Raw genomic sequence first — 10758 nt, 5'->3', positions numbered from 1 at the left:
GGTGGTGGGCTGCAAAGGGCCCCGGTCCGTATTTTGGACACACCTGGTTTAGACAAACAGTTAGGTCCTTTTTATGTTCAGAACCAGCTCTGACTGAGTGTCTTCCAGTGTAGCGCTACATATCCAAGAACTATACAAGTTGACATCAATTCGAAATTTCTGCGGACTAACTCAAGTACTGTTCTGTTTTTGTGTTTAACTGATGGCGTTGCTTGCTTGTTATAGAAGCGAATGAAGTGCTGAGAAAATCATTAGTGGCCTCGATGAACCCGTCTTAATGAATGCTATCGGCATTGTAATGCAAAGTATTGTTCTTGTGCACGACACAATCCGGTGGTGTTTAACGCCTGTGCTCACGTGCTACATCAATGAATGATTGGTGAAGTGGTCTCTGAGGAGTGAGTTGACACTCTGGTTTACAGGGAGCTAACACCACCTGAGAAATCAAAGTCTCATTTAGACCACAGCCACTGCTCAATACCTGCTCTGGTATCGACCACATTCACTGGCTGTGTGTGTGTGTGTGTGCGTGTGTTTCTGTTGTGTAAGTGTAGAAGGAAGACCTGTGGGCTTGGGAGTTGGATTGGCCATATTGTCTTGGGATAAGGTGGGAGATATGCAGGAGATAAAGGGCTAATATACCGTAGCTTCCATTTGGTGATGGTAATCTGACATTACTTGTGTGAAACAAAGATCTGTTACAGCTTCTAGACAATTAAAAAAAGTTTCCTTCTCTCCAGCCGTTTACAAGCCATTGCAGACAGCAATAAGACGGTTCAGTGCATGAGAATTCAGATAGCTTGGTTCATTGAATTTGGTTGTCATTGAAGCTGTTTAGCACAATGAAAGTCTCGCTCTCTCATTGTGCATCTTGTTTGACCTTCAGCCATTGAAAAGTGAAGATTCCAACTAGAATTAATGCACTATAACTTAATGCAACATTTTGTTGGAAAACAGCTGCTGCTTGCTCTGATTCTGTAGTTAAATGAAAAAAAAACCACAATCTCTGTGCCTTTAGTCACAATGATAAAATACCAGGTGTAACTTTTACAACACTTTATAGCTCAGTTTAATTTCAGGACTCTCAAGTGTCAATCCCATCTCTTGAAAGTGGCAGTATTGCTTTTCCATCACAAAGAGAAATTGGAGGCTGGCAGGCAAGCACAAATCACGATAAGATTAGTTAGGAAAGAGTTAATGTTGGTAATGAGCATGGAAAAAACTAAGGTTGGCACAGCATGCTAGAATCTACTGCAATCTGTACTCTATCATCATATCGAGACGGGAAACATTATTTAACAGTGGCCGTTTTGTTTTCCCTATCACACCGCTAAGGTCTACACTATGTGGCGATAGGAGCAAAAAAAAAAAGAGTATCTTGATATTTTTTCAAAAATTTCCATAAAAGTAATTTATGTATTATCGCATATATTTTCGCTCTCGTTATACTTACATTGCTTCATACATCGACCCCTGAAGGGTATGCAAAACATTGGACAAAGATATTCAACAATGAAGAACTTTATTATTATTATTATTATTATGTCTAGGATATATAGGGTGTTTTCATTGTTTTTTTGTGAATATTAATGTCACTTAAATGTTTCTATATGTATCTATATAATTGTGTCTGTGTATATATATATATATATATATATATATATATATATATATATATATATATATATATATATATATATATATATATATATATATATATAAGGGCTACATAGAAATATATATCGTACCATTTTTTTCCTATTATCCCTATCGTCATCTATCCATCTTTCAAGTATAGATTTCCACAATGTATACTGACTTGTGGCAATTGTGAGCTGCAAAACAAGAGATGCTGTTTACTTTTTTCTCAGGGCGGCAATAGCGTACTAAAGCAATCAGATTATCTAGTGAGAAACAAACCAGGTAAGTAATTAACCGCCATGCAAGACAAAGTTAAGGTACACTTATAAAAAAATGTCAAGTTAATGAAAATTAATAAATAACGAGGTGTGTGAGCACGCATACTACTATGTGGGGAGAGAATTAGCAACTAGCTTCAACAATAAACACGTAATTATTAATAACTATTTACCACAAAGCCACCCTGAAGAACGCTGGGAAATCCAGCTTCACCTCCCTCTAGCATTACTGTGTTATCTTTTTGTCATTATGCATGCACTCGGTTAATCTAGTGACAAACAATGAGGCACATTTTTGCAAAAGAAGTAATGCCACCACATCATCCGTTGGGTTTCCATCCACCCATTTGTATTCGAATTTTCAAGAAATGCGAAAATAAAACTGAATGGAAACACTAGAAATTCAAAAAAGGGCCCGAAATTCACAAAAACGTTTTTCCGCCTAGAGGGGGTGGATTTTGAAGCATATCGAAAAAGGAAAATGCAAATTTGGGCGATGGAAACAGGTTTTGCGAATAACCATTGGCAAAACCGGATACGCGTTGCATGTTTTGACCGGATATTACGTCACACGTACGTTTGCAGTCCCAAAGCAATGTTGCACGATAAAGTAAAGTATGTTTGGGGGGGGCGAAACAGAAATCTTTTTGGAATTAATTAAATTAGTGAATATTAATTCTATTTTAGATGGAAAACTGCAAAGAAACGCTACAGGTTATAAGAAATTACAGAAGAAAACTCATACGGCGTCATCGCACAGCCCAGTCGCATCCTGGTCTTCTTCTTCTTCTGTTAAATTATCGGTGGATCACATCTCTACGGTGTATACCGCCACCTATAGGAGCGGAGTCCCCTCTCAATATAAGCAAAATGTCCGTTTTGATAATTTTCAGTAAATTTGCTTAAAAAATTTGAAACAATTGAATGGAAACCTGACTATTAACAGACTGCTCGCTAAAACATGATTACATGCTTAGTTAACCCATTTGATCTAAAACAAGGTCAATCTGAAAGCTGTCACGCCCAATTCACACTGACTGCTGAATGGCCACGGTGCGTTTTGCGTACGGCCGCCGCACGGACTGCAATTCACACCGCATGCGTTGCGTGAGCTGTCTATGTCCGGAAATCTGCATCCACCAGACCACAAGATCACGGGGGTTCACGCTGGAGAGGTAAGTTCACACAATAACAACCGTGTGTATAGAGTCCTACTTATATACAATAGCCACACTTGCCTGTTGTCACATCAATATGCTTTTGGACATTATTTCTGTGACTTTTACCATGGGTAAGTACGTTTTGTGTTTAAATAGTGTTATTTTGTCATGTTTAATTTAATCTGAGCTAGTTTTTTGTCTTAAATGTCCGACTCATGTCATACTATGTAGTTAGCTAGGTTCCCTCCCCCCAAAAATGAGTTTGCAAACGGTTTTATTTTGAAATATACCCGATCTACCTAGATGCCGACGCTCGACCTCCTGTCCGGCTCATGTCATTTCTTCAGCTTCATGAAAATCTGCAAGCGTTCCGCATGCGGCGTCCGGAAAAAATAGAATACCTTCCGTAGCGCCGCATCCCTTCCGCACCGCATATGCACTGCACTGCAGCTGGTGTGAATTGACACGCAGACTCGAATGCTTTCTATTCCTTGCGGCGGCCGTACGGAAAACACACCGCGTCCGTTCAACAATCAGTGTGAATTGGGCGTCAGAACATCCCAGAAATAACTTGTCGAAGAAAAAAGGTGAGTTAGCCGAGGCTCAGGTAGCGCTAGACTTGTCTTCCCATTAGCTCTCAGGATGTTTGTTTTAAGCTGAATACGTCTGCAATGTTTGCGCAGGAATGTTGTGCACTGTTGATCTACTGCCTTGGCTGCACTACAACGTACCTTGAACGGGTAGACGAGTAATTCCGAATGCACACTTCACGGAAGTTGAGACGAGGCGCTGCTCATTTTCTGTTTTGTTTTCTAAATTAAATTAAATTAAATTAAATTAAATTAAAATAGAAATTTTCTGTTTTTGGAGTTTGGGCACGGATTAATTGCATTTACATTATTTCCTAAGGGAAAAAATGTTTCATAGGTTGAACAAATCGGACTTTGAACACGTCACAGGAATGACTTATGTACCACTGTACATCGTGGTATATTGTTATAGTGATATAAAATGGCTTGCATCATGATATATGATTTTTTTCCCCCCGCCCAGCACTAGCATTCATTGGTTAGAAGATTCCACTTTTAGATGAAAAGCGCTCACATTTTCACAGCCACAAATTATTGCACACATAATTTGAAAGTTAAACACACACGCGATCATTTCAGCTTGAATTAGCACTTATGAATTCACTCATTATACGGCAAAAAGGAATGGAATTGCATATATAAATATTATATTAAGGTGTAACTTAGCTTGAGGTTTGGCCTCTCATTCTCTGCCATTATATATTCTCTCTTCTGCTCTTTTTATTCCCTGCTGCTGGTCCTTTGTCTTTCCAGTCTTTCCCCCTTATATTCTTCCTAGGTAGGTGTGTGCGTACATGTGTGAAAAAGAAAAGAAAGTGATGAAGTTTCAAAGGAGAGGAGGGAGAGACGCAGGGTGAAGGAAGTGATGAATCTCCCCACCGTCTGTAATACTCACCTCTTCGTCTCCCCCTTTCTTGACCCAAATCTAATGCGACAGGACTCATTTTCACTGTAACCTCTCACACATACACACCTCCCACCACCGCACAAGTCGTGCACCACCCTTCTATTTTTATCTTTTTGTCCTTGAATTATAATCCCTGAGCATTGCTGTGATCCATAAAGGAGGAGGAAAAAATATCCCCCGTGCCGTGCGGGAATATACGGGCGTGAGCGGCGCCTCGTTACCAATTTCAAGTCATTCACCACTACTGAAGCGAACATTTCTCTCATTAATGAGGCGGAATGGAGTGAGCATTAAGCGAATGTAATGTTGGCAGATCAGGCTGTTCTTTCCATTGCCATCCCACTCCCTAACCCTATCATCACCCCCACCACACGCGCCCCCCACCTTTCGAAAGTTATCCGCTGTAGCCAATTAGCATGACTGCTCCGAGTAGAGTTCGACCCCCTCTTCCGTAGTCATTCCTCCCTCTCATCTTTTCTGTCTTCCTCTCTATCGTTTTCCAACCCATACCCTTACTCGCTCTCTTCCTCATTAGAGCAGTGTTGGAACATTGTGAATCATAATAGGTGTCCTACACTGTGAAATGGCTTCAGCTTTGTTGACTTTCTAAGCTTGTAGTGAGAGTAATAGTAAACAATCTGCAATTAAATGTAGAATCGCACGTTATGTCCATATTTTAATGGGCTGAAAGATTGTCTGAAAGAGCAGAGGCCGGCTGGAGACAACAGCGCTGATCTGTTCTCTAAGCCCTAAATATAATATGCAAGGGGGGGATTATCACGGAGTGGCAGGCACTGCTTTTGGGGACTTTGTTTCCGTGACACCGTGATGTTGGCTTTGTTTCCCTGACAGCGGCCGTGTGTGTGTCATTTTGTGTATGTGTGTGCGACATCCAGGCATCTGTTTCCTGCTGGAAAAGGTTAATTACATCTCCACTGCCTGACTGGACGTGTGATGCATAATCACAAACACTAATGAGACCTACCAATGTGTGTGCGTGTGTGTCTTCATGTGAATTTTGAAAAGGCACCACTATAGTGCCTAAATGGATATCTTATCCACTTGTTTCAGGCTTGAAAATCTATTGTTGCAGTCAAGATGCATACATAGACGCTCTAAAGTCACACATTCCAACAGGTGACATGAAGCTGAAAATGAGCAGAGTCTCGGGTGGCCAAACGCCCTCTTTTGCCCGGACATGTCCACTTTTTTACATCACGTTAGGGCGTCCGTGGGGGGGTTATGGTTATTAACTCATTTGCTCCCAAAAACATATAAACACGTTCTATTTTGAATATTGCCATGGTCCCATTTTTGTTTTTTTATGCTAGAGCCTCTGACCTGAAGAGGTCGCTTAAAGCAATGGTAGTTATTACAAAAAACGTCCCCTGCTGCTGCTCACTGCTCTCCCAGGGAATGAGTCAAATGCGGAGAACAACTTTCGCCCCACTTAAGTGGGTGTGACAGTCTGTTATGGAAGCCCATTCCCGCCAGTGAAAAAAAAAGAAAAAAAAAGGAGGACTTGTCACTTGCTCGCTGATGAAGGGCTTGCGCATGCTGCAGACTACTATATATCTAAAAAAAAAAATCCGCTAGAGGAAATGAACTTCTAACATTGATTTATTTATTTTTTTTAAATCACACTAGCGGATTCTTACGGAGCCCAAATAAAAAAATAAAAAAACTTTTTTTTCCCCCACTAGTGGATTCTTTAAAAAACAACAACACTTATTTCCCCCACTGGCAGATTCTTAATTAATTTATTTATTTTTATTCCCCCACTGGCGTTTTTTTACTGCCGGGAATGGGCTTCCATAGCGGGAGCAAGATATAGTAGATATAGAAATAAAGATTGTTTTTGTTTCATTTTCTACACACACAGAGAAGGCATACATTAAAGTAGTTGTGATGTATGGGCATATTTGTGTAAACATTTGAGTATCATTTACGTATCTCGAGGCCGGGCCGAGTGTCCTCTTTTATGGAAATGAAAATATGGCCACCCTAAAGCAGACACTCCCACCGGAGGACATTAATCGATGGGCCTGCAGCGCTTTTTGTGTGTTTGTAATTACTTGTCTCTCTATTAATGAGACCGAGATGTTCTGGTGCCCGAGGAGGGAATTCTCACCAACCTTGTTGCTCATTCTGACCCCTGACTCCTATCTTTACACTTGAGTGACGCTGCTGATTGGACAGCTGCTCCGCTTTCGATCGTGCCCAGCTCAGTGTGAAAATCAAGATGGGCTCCAGCGCACCACGGGTGACTTTGGAAATGGCTGTCGAGTTTCTCACCAAGTTGGAATTTTCACTAAGTCGAACTGACATCAACGGGAGATGCGGGAGGTGCCGCGCTCGGCACGGCTTTGCTTCCAATTCAGTGTGGACTGGCGATTAAGGACGAGAAAAGAGCAACGGGGTATCACTGAAAGGTGTGACGAGAGAAATAATGGATTTCTGGGGCCTGCTGACTTCATGTCACTATATAGTGCACTGGCAAATACAAGTAATAAAAGGTATAAAATTGGACGAGTATTTTCACTCCCCACACACAAAATCCAATAGAACAATGACAAAAAAGAAAAAAAGAAAAAGGGGTTAATGACCAGTTAATTGAAAAACTCTACATTTAAGAAGCACATTTTAAAGCTGGCACCTTATTATCATTTAAATCTGGAATAAGCAAAGAAGTAAACCACGATACATGCTAAAAAGTCTGATTTGCATCCTGTATTAACACCAATCAATTATGTCCTTTTCACATTCTTAAGTAAAGTTGAGGTCAATTATGCTTGTTACACAGGCGTCTCCTGATCCTCTCATTGTTCTACCTTCTCTCTTTCCTCTCCCATTAGTTGTTGCTTTTTCTTCAACTTCCGTCTTTTGCAGAAGCTGTTTAGGCCACAAAAGCAGATACAGGTGAAGGGCATCTCCTGCTGTCATGTAGACCTGTTCAGAGGAGGGATGGGAGATGGGGAGAAAGAAGAAAATATGACATTAAAACTGTTTTCTGTGGTGGGGCAATACTGTATGTGGGGATATGAAATGTAGTGAACACATCCCGATTTTTCAAAAGGCTACCTGAAATATAAGGGAAGAGAGAAATGAGAGGTTGTCAATCATTTTGGATGGCCACTTGGGGGAAATGGAGGAAAGCAAGGGGTGGATGTCCTCAGGCATTTTAGTAGTGATTGAAGTGACTTTTCATTTCAGTTGTTGAAGGAAAACAGAGACATTTGAAACACTCCTTCATGTAAAAGCCTCAATTCAGTTGTTATCAAATAATTTTATGCATGTGTTTTGATATTCCTTGGCTTTTTTCCCCCCATCAATTATTCACATTACGCCTCACGTTTTCAAAGTGGTGATAGGGTCTGATAGTAAATTTTATAGTGATTCATACAATTTACATTTGAATATCAAGTGGTTCACTTAACTTTGAAAAAAAAAAAGATTTATGAATGTCATAATCCGAGTTGCCAGCCTATCGAAATTCCCTTTCAGCTAACTTTGGACTCGTCTGCTCGCGTCCGTGTTTGTTTTTCGCTTTTATTTTGGCCATTGTTGGACCGTGAACCCTGACTTTGCATACAAATCAAATGCTCAACTCCCAGAACATTTTTAATAGTATTTGACAAAATTATAAACCTTGAGCAGACATGCATGCTGTAGTAATGGCCATTTATTGGTTTGGGTAATTACAGTTTTTTCATGTCTGGAATGGATTTGTGGTTCGTTCTACTTGATAGATGTAAATAAACGAATGCTCTTCTCAAACTTGGAGTACAGTAATTTGACTTTGAGTTTGGAGAAGCCACCACATTCTTGATAATTCATTGGTAGGCTAATGTGTTTATGAATGGTCAAATGTATTTTAAATGTGTGTTTTCCTGATATGAAAATGGATCCAGTAAAAATGGAGCAGACGGGATGCTGTCTACACAAAACCACAATTCAGAGCAAGTTAGTGGCTTTTAATACATTGGACAGTTTCCATACTTTGACATACAACACCGTTCACTGCAGAATTATGGAATAACTGTTGTTGTAATGCATCAATTTAACAAAGAGGGAATTCATTATTTTTCCTTCTTATATGTTACTTAACATTTTTTTGCATACACTCCATTTATTGGATGTCTCTTTGGTCTCTCACACATGCACACAAACAACCCCGGGGAGTGTTAAGGCTCACTAAACTCCCAGCGTTAACAATTTTTATGAGTGTGCAACCAGAAAGTCCCAAATGAGAACAGAGATTAGAAAACACAAGGTGAAACTGAGAGCTTCATTAAATACCAACCTGAGTCAGCATTGCCAGCAAGCCTGACTGCGGGAATGTACCCAATGTGTGTGGAAGAGAGTGGATGACAAACACACAGGCACAGGACAAACACTAGGTGTGTGCGTTACATGCATGCACGTGAATTTAGGGACACAAACAATTAAGCATCATTCGGATTCTTGTGGGAAATTAGCTGAGATCGGTTTTGGCTAGCCAATGAGCAGTGACCAAAATGTCCTCGGCCATGCATGTACTGCGCATAGAGTATGTTATTAAAACTTTTCATGCTCTTCTTTTAACCAGATATTCATCTAGTCATTTGTGTGAAGACTTCCCACTCTGTACCCAATGGCTTTAGACCCTATGTGACATGCCAGAGTAAATCACATAGGAATAGAAAGCCATAAAACACAGCAGCGAGACGGGAATGCAGTGGAAGCAGGAGTGAACTTTTTCTTGCATGCAGGTTCAGGAGTGAGGAGTGCGCAGCTTTTAACAACTCCAGCGTGTCTGACAGCTTACAAGGCCCTGAAGAGGATTTACAACAGTACTGAGACATCTAAGTCTGCTGTCCCTCTTTTCTCTAGTGTATCCTCCAAACATCTACAACTCCCGAAACACTCAATCCAAAGTCACACTTCAGTTGTGCTGTGGTGTGTTTTTGCTTGCGGCTTAAAACACAGGCATGCGGAGATACAGCAAATGAAAACAACAGCCTGCAGACCTTCTGTATTATTAATTGGATGAAAATTGATGAGTCAATGTTAACACGGAGAGAGAACTAGAGAGAAAGAGGCAGGCAAAGCAGTCTACATGCAGCTACAAAGCAGTGTTGGAAAGCTACTTGGAAAAAAGTAAGGTACAATTTATTCAACATTATATATATATATATATATATATATATATATATATAATTTTAATACAGTTATGTACTAAGATTTTACAATAATTAGCTGGCAACTTTTTTGCCAGTTATTTCCTGTAAATCCTACAGTCAATTTGTTACAGTGTATAAGCTGCATTGTTATTATTTTGTTTTTATTTTATTCTCCTTAGGTGGGCTATTTGATAAATCCGTAATGTTTTTTTTCCCTCACCTTCACATTTGATGTACTAGTTTTGCTTTCATATTTGTATTTTTCTTCAAGAGTAAATAAACGTGTGTAACTTGTGTAAATAAACTAACCACCCAGTCACAAGTTTAGCCGTTTTTATTGTTAATATTGTTTAAATAGTAAATCAGAGTATGCGTTGTATGGAAGGGGGAACTCATGCTAGCCTTGTAGTGGGCTTGCAATTAGCTCCGTTGTAGCAGGATGCTGCAGGACTCTGACAGTTCAAACTTTTCTTTGTAAATGTTATTTAAGACAAATAACTTATCATTTGCTTTTGTTAAATCAGAGTGTAGTAAAGGCTCAGCATTATATTGAATTAAGTTGGCCCACTGATGTCTCGGGTTTCCGGTTCCGGATGAGTCACTTGCGATCCAGTTCAACTAGTTGAAGACTGTTTATCTTATAAACCATCTTTACTTACCTCATTGATGTTCCTTTACGCACTGAGTTGCGACCAACATCAACACGCCGCTATCCCGAACTCATGTTCAATTGCTAATTTAGGTTTAGGACGCTAAGAAATCACTAATTAATTACGCCGCCATTGTATGATATGGCAGAAGTCTCCGACGTAAGTGGCTAGCGGCTAGCTGTTAGCATGACCAACGAGTGTCTGGCTGCCGACTGCTGCATGGAAAGTGCGGGAGTCCACTCTATCGACGCAGCTGCTGATGAGCATGCACGCAGCAACGACGGAGTCAGTGAGAGGAGTCGTACGCGTTAATAAGACTCAATATCAGCCTCATTCAATTTCAGACTCATTCATTTTGCAGCTCAATATC

The 10758-nt window shown here is 40.2% G+C and overlaps 1 long non-coding RNA gene across 2 annotated transcripts in view; it reads right to left on the bottom strand.

Moving 5' to 3' along the window:
- Nucleotides 1-1723: 1723 nt before the first annotated feature.
- The window catches only part of LOC144055970 (uncharacterized), a 29340-nt gene continuing 20305 nt past the window's right edge, over nt 1724-10758 (bottom strand). For both annotated transcript variants that reach the window (XR_013294963.1, XR_013294964.1), the window contains exon 3: nt 1724-7525. This is a non-coding gene — a long non-coding RNA (uncharacterized LOC144055970). The remainder of the gene's footprint in view (nt 7526-10758) is intronic.

This window comes from Vanacampus margaritifer, chromosome 8 (assembly GCF_051991255.1).
Source record: "Vanacampus margaritifer isolate UIUO_Vmar chromosome 8, RoL_Vmar_1.0, whole genome shotgun sequence".
Taxonomy (NCBI): Eukaryota; Metazoa; Chordata; class Actinopteri; order Syngnathiformes; family Syngnathidae; genus Vanacampus; species Vanacampus margaritifer.
Note: the sequence above shows the minus strand (reverse complement) of the source record. Positions and strands in the feature narration are given on the sequence as shown.